Genomic DNA, 14,824 nt, shown 5'->3' on the forward strand with positions numbered 1-14,824 from the left:
AATTTGGAGTTGGCTGCCATTGTTCACGCGTTGAAGATTTGGAGGCATTATTTGTATGGTGTGTGTTGTGAGGTGTATACCGATCATCGTAGCCTCCAGCACTTGTTCAAGCAAAAGGATCTCAATTTGAGGCGGCGGAGGTGGTTGGAGTTACTTAAGGATTATGGCATTACTATCTTGTATCACCCGGGGAAGGCCAATGTAGTGGCTGACGCTTTGAGCCGGAAGGCGGTGAGTATGGGGAGCTTGGTGTATGTTCCAGTTGGGGAGAGACCTCTTGCAGTTGACATTCAGGCTTTGGCCAATCGGTTCATGAGGTTGGATATTTCGGAGCCCAATAAGGTATTGGCTTGTGTGGTCTCTCAGTCTTCCTTATATGAGCGCATCAGAGAGCGCCAGTATGATGATCCACATTTTCTTGTCCTTAAGGACAGAGTTCGGCATGATGATGCCAAGGATGTGACTATCGGAGATGATGGGGTGTTTAGGATGCAGGGCCGGATATGTGTGCCCAATGTGGATGGGCTTCGGGAGTTGATTTTGGAGGAGGCCCATAGCTTGCGGTATTCCATTAATCCAGGAACCGCGAAGATGTATCAGGATCTGAGATAGCATTATTGGTAGAGGAGGATGAAGAAAGATATTGTGGGGTTTGTAGCTCGGTGTCTCAATTGTCAGTAGGTGAAATAGGAGCATTAGAGACCGGGTGGCTTGCTTCAGCGGATGGATATTCCAGAGTGGAAGTGGGAGCGGATCACTATGGACTTTGTAGTTGGACTCCCACGGACCTTGAAGAAGTTCGATGCTCTTTGGGTGATTGTAGATCGGCTGACCAAGTCTGTGCACTTCATTCCTATTTGTACTACTTATTCCTCTGAGCGGTTAGTAGAGATATATATCCGTGAGATTGTTCGGTGGCATGGTGTCCCAGTTTCCACCATTTTAGATAGGGGCACTCAGTTTACTTCACAGTTTTGGAGGTCCGTACAGCGAGAGTTGGGTACTCAGGTTTGAGTTGAGCATACCTTTTCACCCTCAGGCGGATGGGCAGTCTAAGCGCACTATTCAGATATTGGAGGATATGTTACGCACTTGTGTTATTGATTTCGGAAGGTCATGGGTTAGTTCCTACCGCTCGCGGAGTTTGCTTATAATAACAGCTACCTGTCGAGTATTCAGATGGCTCCATATGAGGCTTTGTATGGGAGACGGTGTAGATCTCCAGTTGGTTGGTTTGAGCCGGGCGAGGCCAGGCTATTGGGTACAGATTTGGTGCAGGATATTTAGACAAGGTGAAGTTGATTCAGGAGAGGCTTCGTACAGCGCAGTCGAGACAAAAGAGCTATGCTGATAGGAAGGTTCGTGAGGTGTCCTACATGGTTGGTGAGAAAGTTTTGCTGAAGGTTTCACCCATGAAGGGTGGTATGAGGTTTGGGAAGAAGGGTAATTTGAGTCCACGGTTCATTGGGCCTTTTGAGGTACTTCGGAGGATTGGGGAGGTGGCTTATGAGCTTGCCTTGCCACCCAGCCTGTCAGGTGTGCACCCAGTATTCCATGTTTCTATGCTCCGGAAGTATGTTGGGGACCCGTCTCATATTCTGGATTTCAGCACAGTTCAATTGGAGGGTGATCTGACTTATGATGTGGAGCCAGCAGCTATTTTGGAGCGTCAGGTTCAGAAGTTGAGATCAAAAGACATAGCTTCAGTGAAAATGCAGTGGAGAGTTCGGCCCGTGGAGGAGGCTACCTGGGAGACCGAGCAGGAGATGCGGAGCAGATATCCTCACCTATTTGAGGCTTCAAATCTGTTTAAGAGGGGGAGGATGTGACGATCCGGCCGGTCGTCTCATGAGTTACCGCTCCGTTTTCCCCATTTCTGCTTCTAATTGCTTTAATTATCAGTTTTGTATGTGATCGGGTTGGTTGGCTCGGGTTCAGAAAGGTTTTGAGAAGGTTTGAGACACTTAGTCTCTTTTAAGAAGGCTTAAGATGGAAAAAGTCAACCGGATGTTGACTTATGTGTTAGAGGGCTCGGATGTGAGTTCCGATGGTTCGGATAGCTTCGGGAGATTATTTGGGACTTAGGAGTGTGATCGGAATGTGTTTTGGAGGTCCGGAGTAGATTTAGGCTTGAATTGGCAAAATTGAGTTTTTGGCGTTTTCCGGTTGATATGTGAGATTTTGATATAGGGGCCAGAATGGAATTCCGGAAGTTGCAGTAGCTTCGCTATGGCATTTGGGATGTGTGTGCAAAATTTCAGGTCATTTGGACGTGGTTTGGTTGGGTTTTTGATCAAAAGCGGAATGCGGAAGAATTTAGAACCTTAGTCTTGAATTCGATGAGTTTTGGTGATTTTGATGTTGTTTGAGGTGTTTTGAAGATTGGTACAAGTTTGAATAAGGTTATGGGATATGTTTGTACTTTTGGTTGAGGTCCCAGAGGCCTCGGGGTGAATTCGGATGGTTGACGGAAGAGTTTGAGATTTTGAGAAGTTGTAGATTTTTGCTACTTCTGGTGTTTCCGCACCTGCGGATTGGGGACCGCAGGTGCGATGCCTCAGATGCGGAAAAAGTGATCGCAAAAGTGGAAAAATGCCTGGGAAGCAGGAACCGCAGATGCGGTTGTGGGGACCACACCTGCGAAGGTGCAGATGCGGTTTTGGGTTGAGTTAAGTGAAAGTCGCAGAAACGGCTCATTGACCGCAAATGCGGTACCGCAGATGCGGTTGAAGTACCGCAGATGCGGAAATGCCTGGGTCAGAATATATTAATTCCTCCTTCGCGATTTTCAGAGGGTTTCTTCATTTTTGAACGGGAAAAGAGCTTTGAGGCGATTTTTGAAGAGAGGAAATCATTGTTCTTCATTGAGGTAAGGATTGTGGACCCCAAAACTCGATTATTTGTGATTAAGGAACAAAATATCAGTGTTTAATTCATGAAAATTAGTAGAAAAGGTGGAGTTAGGGCTTGAGTTTATGAGACCCTCTAGAGACGATTTGAGGGGTCAAACGAACTTCGATTTTCGAGTTCTTTAAATGTACGGACTCGCGAGATGATGAACATTTTGGTATAAAGCTTGTCCAGTTCCGGGACGCGGGCCCGAGGTCAGGTTTTGACTGATTTTGGGTTTTGTGCTTAAAATCGATATTTTTCAATTGGAATTCATTCGTTTAGTATAATTTGATGATAAAAATCTGAACTTGGTAGATTTGGAGCAATCGGAAGTCGATTCGAAGGGCAAGGGCATTGCAAGCTAGATTTCGGGCCGGCTTGAGGTGAGTAATGATTTTAAATGCTGTCCTGAGGGTATGAAACCCCGGATTACACAACGTTCGGCTGTGTTGAGGTGACGCACACGCTAGATGATGAGCATGGGATCGTGCACCGATGGGGATTGTGACTTAGTCCATCCCGAATGACTATTTTTCTGTATAATTGGTAGCTAATTGTTTGATATCGTTATACTTTGGGCTAAATGCCATGTTTGGGCTTAGTGCACCCTGTTTGAACCCTTGGGGGATTTTAAATGACATTTTTCCTCACTGTTGGTTTCATATTGATGCTCAGTCATGTTATATTTTCAGTATTTTCAAAACTCAGCTATGTTATTCTGTCTTAAACACATTAAATAATATTTTAAAGATATTTTAAGCTGAGCTTCATGTTTTACTGATGCCCGAGGGGCTTATGAGATTCTGACTGATTAAGGCCGAGGGCCTGAGATTGTACGCCACGAGGTGGATTGAGATTGATATGAGGCCGAGAGCCTGTTTATGATGCCACGAGATGGCTTGATATTGCGCTTGGGCCGTAAGGGGCCCCTCCCGGAGTCTGTACACCCCCAGTGAGCGCGGGTACCTGTCGTGATATGAGATATAGCCCGAGGGGCTGGTATTGTTCTGTGATATTGCTCGAGGGGCTGATTCTGTTGTTACTGTGCCCGAGCGGCAGTTGTTATGTGTTTACCTGTTTAGTTGTTTTTCCTGTATATTGTTTAACTGTCTAGAAGATGTTTAGGAGATTTCACTGCTTAGTTATATTTATTGATTTTTCGTTATGCCTCTTTTAGCTTAATGTTGTGCCTTACGTGGTTTTATATTACTCAGTCTTCATTTATTTTTATTACTCACTGAGTTGGAGTACTCACTTTACTCCCTGCACCCCTGTGTGCAGATTCGGGCGCTACAGGTCCTGCTCCTGAGGCTTGATAGTTCCAGCAGGTCTTCGGAGATTTACTAGGTAGCTGCTTGGCGATTCGTAGCCCAGTGCATTCTCCCTCTATCTTAGTTTCTTTGATTCAGTTATGTAGTAGTGGAGTAGACTTCAGACTTTTAATTTCGTTCTAGATGCTCATGACTGGTGACACCCCGATGTCGGGCTGTGTTGGTTTTTATTTTCCGCAAATTATGCTGTTAAATGCTTATTTGGGATTTTATTTCTAATTAAAGACTTAGTGTTTATCGTTATTTATTGTTTAAAAAAATGAATTGGATGTGTGTCGGTTGGCCTTGTCTTCAGGAGACGCGCCATCACGACTGGGTTGGGTTTAGGGTCGTGACACAATCAAAGAAGTGAATCTTTTCCTAACACTTCTATAGCCTCCCGAAGATAAGTACACACGTCTCCGTGCCGATCCGCGAGACTCTACTAAACCTGCTTGTGACTCATAACACTTATGAACCTAGAGCTCTGATACCAACTTTTCATGACCTCAATTTCCTTCTGTAGGATGTCATGACGGCACCTAGTCTCTAAGACTAGGTATGTCTAACAAGGATGCGAAAATGAATGAAACATTAATCTAAAATCTTAAAAACTCTGCAACATATATATGAAGGGAAATCTCTACAGCTCAAAGCATATATAAATCCCAAAACCCGGTGAAATACAAGTCACAAGCTCTAAGTATGAATACTGGACAATCCTATACATCATGTCTATATATAATGGATAATGAAATAAGAGATTTAGAGAGAGGGGGACTCCGAGGCCTGTGGACGCTGGTAGTTATACCTTAAAATCTCCACAGTAAAATCCCAACAAATTCCTGGGCTGGTAAAAAGTACTTGGATCTGCACAAAAATGTGTAGAAAAGTAGCATGAGTACACCACAACGGTACCTAGTAAGTGCCAAACCTAACCTCGGTAGAGTAGTGACGAGGTCATGTCAGGGCCCTACTGGAAATAAATAAAAGACTGAAAAGGTAGACAGTGTAATAAAGACAGTAATGAAATTGAAACAACGAATAGCATGACAAGATTAGCTACACAAAACTAAGCAAATAGTGCAACACGGATAAAAATAATTAATAATATGCTAAGGAAATAACGAGCAAAAACAAGTACAAAGAATGGGGAAATATCAGCAAGAGTCGCTATCGAGGTACCGCCTCGTAGTCTCAAATCACAAAATAAATTACAATCTTTCCTTATATCAGCACAGAAGCCTTTATTTTTAGTTTTTTAAATTCATTTTCCTTGAAATAGCATCCCGCGTTTTAGTCCACCTTATCACACCGCATGGCTTCTAGTAGTTCCCCTACTAGCCACGTGAATCAAGCCAACCTTATCTCACCGCATGCGGTTTAACACCCAGACCTTATACCACCGCAGCATATCAATATCACAACGTATCACAAATCACACCTCAAGTTCCCAATATCACAACATACCAACAAAGTCAAACAATAGAGAAAATTTCACAATAAGGAGCCCGCGGCTCAACCACAATGTACACAAAGCCTCAACAACAAATACTTGAAGAATAACTCAATAGGATGATATTTAACAACTTAACACTTTGCCTCAATTGGAATCACGGCCTTTGCAACTCAATACCAATTTCAACAACAGGATATTCCAAGAAATAGCTATTTCAAGTAAAGAATTTAACAGTAAAATAATGAATACGGAATAAGGAAACAAGAATTTCAACGAAACGCATAGAGCAATTAGCAAGTAAGAGATAAGACAAGTAGACCTGTGAAATTAGACTAAATATGATGACTATATCATGTTAAGTAACTCAATTAAAGCATGAAAGGAATCTACATAGCTAAAACCCGGCAATTTCCATATTTATCTCGTGTACACACTCGTCACCTTGCGTACACGGCTTTCATATATCAGAACAAGACTAAATCCTAAGGGGTAATTCTTCGCACAAAGTTAGGCAAGCTACTTACCTCAAACCACACTAAATCAATCCTCTAGAAGGCCTTTCCCTCGATTTTCCAACTCTGAATGGCTCGAATCTAACCAAAACAATTTCATACTATAAATATAACTATAAGAGACTAATTCGAACAATGAAATTACGGTCTTTGCAAAGAATTGGAAAATCAACCTAAAAAGTCAACCCGAGCCCGCATCTCGAAACCCGACCAAAATTATAAAATTTGAACGCCCCTTTCATATCGAGTCCAACCATACAAGAATTATACAAATCCGGCCTCAATTCGCCTTTCAAAATTAAAAAATTAAGTCTAAGAAGTTCTACCACTTTTCCCCAATTTTCCAACTCCGATCCTAAATTACATGATAAAAACAATGATGGATTAGTGTAATATAATCAAAATCGAGTTAGAAATTTTTACCCCAAGAATCCCTCTAAAAATCCCTCGAAATTTTACCTCAAACCGAGCTCTGTAAGTCCAAAATGTGAAATATGAAATAAACCCTCGATCTTGGAACTTAAGTTTGTTGCCTAGTTAATTACCCATCGCGAACGCGGAATGTGCCTCGCGTTTGCGATGCACAAAATTCACAGCTGCCAAAAATCCTCTTCGCGAACGCAAGATAATCCACACTAATGCGATGCACACTGAGCCAGACCTACGTGAACGCGACTACTCTTATGCGAATGCGGTGAACAAGTTCTCTGACCTTCGCGATCGCGTCTCCACCTTCGCGAACGTGAAGAAAAACTTCACCTACCTCCCAGAAACCCTTCTCAAAAACAAGATCTCCCTCACGAACGTGAAGAAGGAAACTAGAACTGAGAAAGAACGAGACTTCAGCAATTCCTCGATGATCTGAAATGCGCCGAATATGGTCTGAATTACACCCGAGGCCCCCGGACCTCAAACCAAACAAACCAACAAGTCCTAAAACATCATACGAAAATTTTTGAAGCATCAAATCACATAAAAAAAATACTAGAATCACAAATCGCATATCGATTCAATCCTAAGAAACTTATGAACTTCCGAATTTCGAAACTAATATCGATTCATACCAAATCATCTGTGATTGACCTCAAATTTTACACATAATTAATAATTGACATTATGGAACTATTCCAACTTTCAAAATCGAGATTCGACCCCGATATCAATAAAGTCAAATCTTGGTCAAACTTCCAAAAATCTCCCATTTTCCAACTTTCGTCAATTCGTGCTGAAATGACCTACGGACCTCCAAATCAGTATCTGAATACGCTCCTAAGACCAAAATTACCATACGGAGCTATTGGAACAATCAAAACTCCACTCCAGAGTCATATTCACACAAGTCAAACTACGGTCAACTCTTACGACTTAGCCTTCCAACTTAGGGACTATGTGTCCCATTTCACTCCGAAATTCACCTGAAACCAAAACCAAACACCCCGAAAAGTTACACACTACAATATAGCATAGAGGAAGTAGAATTTATGGGATTGAGGCTAAAATACCCTAAACGAACGGTCGGGTCATTATAGTAAGTCTCTTGCCTAACCTTGTAAGAGGGAATTTATCTCATAGGTGTTTAAATATGTTATTTGCTACTAATTGTGGGTGCTACGTATGCACAAAGTGAAGAGAGTCTGTGCGTAGCTAAAATTCATGTTATGTCCGGTAGACATAGGTCTTTGTTATGCTATTGCATGCACTATTTTGAACTCAATTTGCTAATTTAATTGCTTGAATGAATAAGTAAAATTTGATTAAAGATGATATTAAATCGAGCATCATTACTTAGAGATTTGGCGGTAATATTTAGTCATGGATAGAAATTTATATTCTTTCATGGGCTTACCTTAAAGTTGTAAATACATAATTCGTAATCGGAAGAGCTTCCCTATTCACGTGGATCGGGTCAAATGCCTCATCAATATTTGTATGTATTATGGAATGCATCCATGGATCGGATCGTACGACCTCGGCATAACTCGTGTGCTATCACTCAAAGTCCGATTATCCTTGGTATGTCTTTCATGACTTGAGGATTTATAATTACATGTTGAGCCCTTACTTATTGAGATTAACATGTGATATTTGGAGATTTTTAGTTGTTATTTTGTTTAAGGATCATTTAATTTTTGCCTCTTATTCTATCATTGATGTAGTATTTCATGCCTATTAAATTTTCTTGTACATTATATATATTTCCCATTAGTAAGTGTTGATGTCGACCCTTGTCACTATTTCTTCGAGGTTAGACTAGAGACTTACTGGGTACACGTCGTTTACGTACTCATGCTACACTTCTGAGGCAGGTGCATCTGGAGTTTGTCCGGGCGCGCATCTGATTAGCTGGAGGCTTAGTGGTGAGCTGCTTCTCATGCTCCGTTCTGCAGCACCCGGAGCCTTCTCTTCTTATGTTTTTATCATTTCTGTCTATTTGGTTTCAGACAATAGTTCTTAGAGAGTTTTGCATATTCTACTAGATGCACATGCACTTGTGACACCGGATTTTAGGAATTTTAGTAGACACTCATGGGTTTTGATTATTTAATTCACTATCTTGCTTTTTCGTTTAGTTTATGTCTTACATTACTACACTCACTTTCTATTTGTTCTCGTGTTAAATAAAAAAAAATCAAAGACTTTAAAAATATTAAAATGAGAAATTAAATGGGTAGTTCATAGTGTTGGTATTACTGTGTTCAAAATCAAAAAATTATAGAAGCAAATAAACGTTAGTTCGATAAACAAATCGTAAAATAATTCCGAGCCCACTGAATGCACAATGTGTCCTTAAGGAATTTAATCCCCTCACTGTTGCCCAAGGTATACGGATTAATTCCTCCCAGGATAGAACGGAATAACTATTCTGTGATAGCGGCACTTCAAATCACAGAACTTCAGCGAACTCAACAAACGGAGCAAATCACACTTGACACTTATGTTTATTTAGAAAATAATGCAACAATGTAGAAAAGGGGGGAGAAGATTTCAGATTTTACATGTCTGATTTCATGTCTTAAAATGAGGCCAAGCCTCTAAATTTATAGACAAAGGAATGGTGGTATGGAGAGGTGCAATCTAAAAGGTGTCTCTTCCATTTCCCATTCACACCCCTTAATAAAAACGCAACAATCCCCCACATGAATGGGGAATGGTCATATAAGGAAAAACATGCATGAAAATACTGTGTGATTCACAAATAAGGATTAATCGCATCTGGATAAGTAGGTTTCCCTTTGAACTTTCCGTAGTGAACTTATGTCGGATATACTCGGTCAATCGGTAGATTTGATATCTTTGAACCGTCAAACTTTGGTGTATACCTAGACAACCATAAGTCACACAATTAACCCTTAACCGTCTTTGGTTCTCACGGTTGTGTTCGTTTCAGCCATGAACACCTCCTGGTTTCATGAGTGCTTAGAGAATGGGCCTTTACTTTCATTCCCCTTAAAGCGGCTTACACTTAACACTCACATAGGTGATTTCTAAACATGTAATCCTATAGACACACTATCTGGTCATATCCTGCCAGACTTAGAAAATCATTAAAAAGCTTTAAGCTTTATTGACTCATCAAAAAGCCTTAATGCTTTACCTTGATTTCTGAACATTGTCTTCATCACGAGAATGAGTTGAGTTATTTGGCAATGTTGAACCGTCATTCATAACTTTGTTTGATCTCTTTGAACTTAGCTCTTGGGATCTCCAGTCTGCTAGGTAGAGTTACCGCCATGATGACTTGTCCTAGGCCTTAGCCCCATTCCCTTCAATGATATTTCAACTGCCTCTCTAGATAGGCCTTTTGTAAGTGGATCCGACACGTTATCTCTTGACTTTACGTAGTCAATCGTGATAACACCACTAGAGAGTAGTTGTCTAACGGTATTGTATCTCCGTCGAATGTGACGAGATTTTCCGTTATACATAACGCTCCTTGCCCTGCCTATTACCGCTTGACTATCACAATGTATACACATAGGTGCCAAAGGTTGGGCCAAAATGGAATATCTTCCAAGAAATTCCGGAGCCATTCAACTTCTTCACCGACCTTGTCTAAGGCTATAAACTCAGTCTCCACTATAGAGCGTTCAATACACATTTGTTTGGATTATTTCCAAGACATCGCTCCTCCACCGACTGTTTAGAATCGGTTGAACCGGTGATCTAATTTGCATCACTATACCCCTCTATTATCGCGGGATACTTATTGTAGTGCAAAGCATAATTTGGAGTATATTTCAAATACTTCAAAACTCGTTTCATTGTCATGAAAGTTCAATGCAAACTTTCTTATGTCGTAGACTAATACGTATCGACTTTCGATTGCATATCAGATTATTGACTACACTTAATGTATCAATCGTATATTATAAAAACAGCTGGAATGATTGGCATCAGTTGTGGCCACAACCTTTTAATATAAAATACATTTCATAATCACTCCGCCATTTTCAAGCATTTGTATGCTATTTATTCATACGTCTATATGATATGCAAATTATAGCACCTTCATTCATGAATCAAATCCAATTTGCAATAGATTTTGATCATGTTCATCGGTTGGTTCACCCATTATAGATCAACGTATTAATACATTTGTTCATTAACGATCATGTCCATACAAAAACGTACAAACGTATCTTTCTATGAAAAGTCACAACTTTCAAAGTGACATCATTTCATAAAAGAACTAAACAATATAAATTTTCAATAAAGAAAATGATCTTTCGAGAAAGGCACGTGACCAACTTCCGAATTAGTAGTTTCATCAACTAGTCTTCATTAAGACTAAACAGCTGATGAATTTACCAACTACTATATCAATGGGGTTCAAAAAATTATATCATTTAGACATTACGTCTAACATTGGCTTTTGTCATGCATAAGCTAAAAGCCCCCACATTTTAAATATCTCATCAACATATCATCTACATATAATCAAATAATGACTATATGACTTGAAGTATTCTTAATGTAAACACATTTGTTTACACTCATTAATTTTTGAAACCATTTGACAATGTTATTTGGTCAAATCTCGCATGTCATTGTTTGGGTGCTTGTCTTAGTTTGTAAAGTGACTTAACATGTCGACACACCTTCTTTTCTTTTCCAGGAACCACGAACCCTACAGGTTATTCCATATAAATTTCTTCCTCCAAATCTCCATTTAAAAAGGTTGTCTTTAAGTTCATCTGATGGATTTCAAGGCCATACACTTCGGCTAACACTATTAACAACCGAGTAGATGTAATCCTTGTTACCGGCGAGTATGTATCAAAATAATCAAGACCTTCTCGTTGTCTAATCCTTAATCAATCTTGCCTTATATTCGTCAATAGTACCATCTCTTGAAAATTCATTTGGAACCCAAAGGTTTATTTCCTGGAGGAAGGTCAACCAATTCCCAAGTATGATTACTTAATATGGATTCTGTCTCACTATTGACTACCTCTTTCTAACATTGCTTCTTTAAATGTTTGAGGCTCACTTTCTAACAAGAATGTCAGAAAATCTGGTCCAAAGGAAGTAGTTGTCTTTTGACGTTTACTACGTCTTGGATTCACCTCATTAGGTGTACTTTCCTTTTCTTCTTCCCGAGGTCACTTAGATATTTCACTAGACGACTCACATTTCTTTTATACGGATAAATATTCTCAAAGAATTCAGCATTATCTAATACGATTACCGTATTAATATGAATGTCGGAATTTTCTGATTTACGAATCAGAAAACGATATGCCTTACTATTTGTTGCATATCCTATAAAACCACAATCAATAATTTCCGGTCCGATCTTTACCTTTTTCGGGTTTAGGAACTTGCACTTTAGTTAAGTACCCCCACACTTTAAAATATTTAAGTTGGGCTTCCTTCCATTCCATTTTTCCTATGGAATGGACTGCGTCTTGCTATTGGAAACTCGACTGAGTATACGATTATCTGAAAGAATAACTCCCCCCCCCCCCCCCACAAGTTTTGGGGTAAACCAGAACTTATCAACAAGGCATTCATCATCTCCTTTAACGTTCGATTCTTTCTTTCTGCAATTCCATTAGTTTGCGGTGACTAAGGGACGATTGTTTGGTGAATAAATTCATATTGCAAACATATTTCATCAAAAGGAGATTCATATTCGACGCCCCTATTACGTTGTTGAGCCAACCACAAGAATTGTTGTTTGTGTCACGACATAGCCAGAATTAATAAATGGTGAAGTTTTTAATCTTCAAACCAATCTGACACATTCAGAATTAATAAACTGTGAAGTTTTTAATCTTCAAACCGAGTAACATCTGATATAACTAGATCTAATAAACGGTGAAGGTTTTTAATCTTCAAACCGATTAATATGTGACACAATCAAATTTAATAAACAGTGAAGTTTTTAATCTTCAAACCGAATAATAAATTGGAGTAGAATATCACTAAGATTTTAATCTCCAAAGTGAGTATAAAGTCACTTAGACTTTAATCTCCAAAAATGAATAGAACATTACGACGATTTTAATCTCAAAGATTAAGTAGAAAATCACGCAGATTTTAATCTCAAAGTAGGAGTAGAAAATCACTAAGATTTTAGTCTCCATAATGGGATTATAAATTCACGAGAATTTTAATTCCCTTTCCAAATGGTTTTTCCAACTAAACCATTAACACTTTAAACAGTTTGATCTTTTTCTCTAATCAAACACATATATGTTCATCTTTACATATATTATGATCTCAAGAATATTTTCAAGTATTAGGTGTAAGCCTAACTCGTATCTTACAACCTTGAAATAATTTTTTCACATAATTTCAAGCATGCTACCAAAGTTATATATCAAAAGAAATAACAAATATAACTTTAGTTATTCTTAATTAATGTGCACGCAAGACACAATATATATTTGAGATCATCACATAAGTAATAAGTCATTTATCCTAATATTTATGAAATCAGATTTCACAAAGATCACAAATTAAAGGATATATATATATATATATATATATATATATATATATATATATATATATATATATATATATAGAGAGAGAGAGAGAGAGAGAGAGAGAGAGAATAGTCGTTGAGAAAAGTTTATAACATTAAAGATTCTTTAAACACAATAATTTCAAAAATAAAATAGCGATCATTTTTTTACGATTTAAAAATAGAATATGATTGAAAAAAATAATAATTACTGAATATTTAAAATTTGGCACGAGCTAGCATTAACAATTCAAATCAACAAGAGAATAAAGTATTTTCTTATGTGACAAATAATTAAATTTTTGAATTAACTAATTAGCAAAATAATCCAATTCAATTCTTTTACTAACTCATCAAAAATTATTTTTCAAATTGACATAAGAGGGTACATAACTTGTGCCCTTGAGAAGAGAGTCGGCAGCGGGAAAAAAAATAAAAAAATAAGAGATCAGCAATATTATAATACTAAGAGTCAAATTAATTAAATTGCTATTCACTAATTAATTCAACATCCTTCGCTTTCTTAGCTTTTATTCTATAACTCAAATACAAAATCTCAATATAATATTTATATGATTTTTAAAAAGTTTATACTAATTGAGTTGGGTGTACGCGCAACGCAGGACCTTGTTGATTAGAGTTGGGTTGCTGCCTTCAATCCATCAGGAGACCCAAGGTAGGTCTGCCAGCGGTTGCAGACCCTGGAGTCCCTTCATTCTATCTTAGCTTATCCTGTTTTCCTTCATTTCAAGAACAGATGTATTTTCTTTAAACCAGTATTTGTAGAAACTCTTAGAAGTTCGTAGATTGTGACACCAGATCTTTGGGTAGTCGTGTAATAGTGTTTTAAACTGTTATAGCATTTTCGTACTTCTTATTGGTTTAGTTTAAATTACTATTACTTACTGTTTTGGTTACTGATTGGTGTGATAGAACTGTATCTGTTGGCTTGTCTAGCATTCTAAGAGTGAGGCGCCATTACGATCCCGACAGTGAAAAATCCGGGTCATGACAAGTGTAACCAAGACTAGTTAAGCTCAAACGTCGCACGAATTATTATTAAATCCTCAAAATGCAAGACAAGTAATTGTTGGTATTTCTGTTTTCAAAATCAGAAAATTATAAAAGCAAACAAATGTTAGTTCAATAAAACGTAAAATAATTCCGAGCCCACTGAATGCACAATGTGTCCTTAAGGAATTTAATCCCCTCACTGTTGCCCAAGGTATACGGATTAATTCCTCCCAGGATAGAACGGAATAACTATTCTGTGATAGCGGCACTTCAAATCACAGAACTTCAGCGAACTCAACAAACGGAGCAAATCACACTTGACACTTATGTTTATTTAGAAAATAATGCAACAATGTATAAAAGAGGGGAGAAGATTTCAGATTTTCCATGTCTGATTTCATGTCTTAAAAATGAGGCCAAGCCTCTAAATTTATAGACAAAGGAAGGGTGATATGGAGAGGTGCAATCTAAAAGGTGCCTCTTCCATTTCCCATTCACACCCCTTAATAAAAACGCAACAATCCCCCACATGAATGGGGAATGGTCATATGAGGAAAAACATGCATGAAAATACTGTGTGATTCACAAATAAGGATTAATCGCATCTGGATAAGTAGGTTTCCCTTTGAACTTTCCGTAGTGAACTTATGTCGGATATACTCGG

The sequence above is a fragment of the Nicotiana attenuata genome, unplaced genomic scaffold (assembly GCF_001879085.1).
Source record: "Nicotiana attenuata strain UT unplaced genomic scaffold, NIATTr2, whole genome shotgun sequence".
Taxonomy (NCBI): domain Eukaryota; kingdom Viridiplantae; phylum Streptophyta; class Magnoliopsida; order Solanales; family Solanaceae; genus Nicotiana; species Nicotiana attenuata.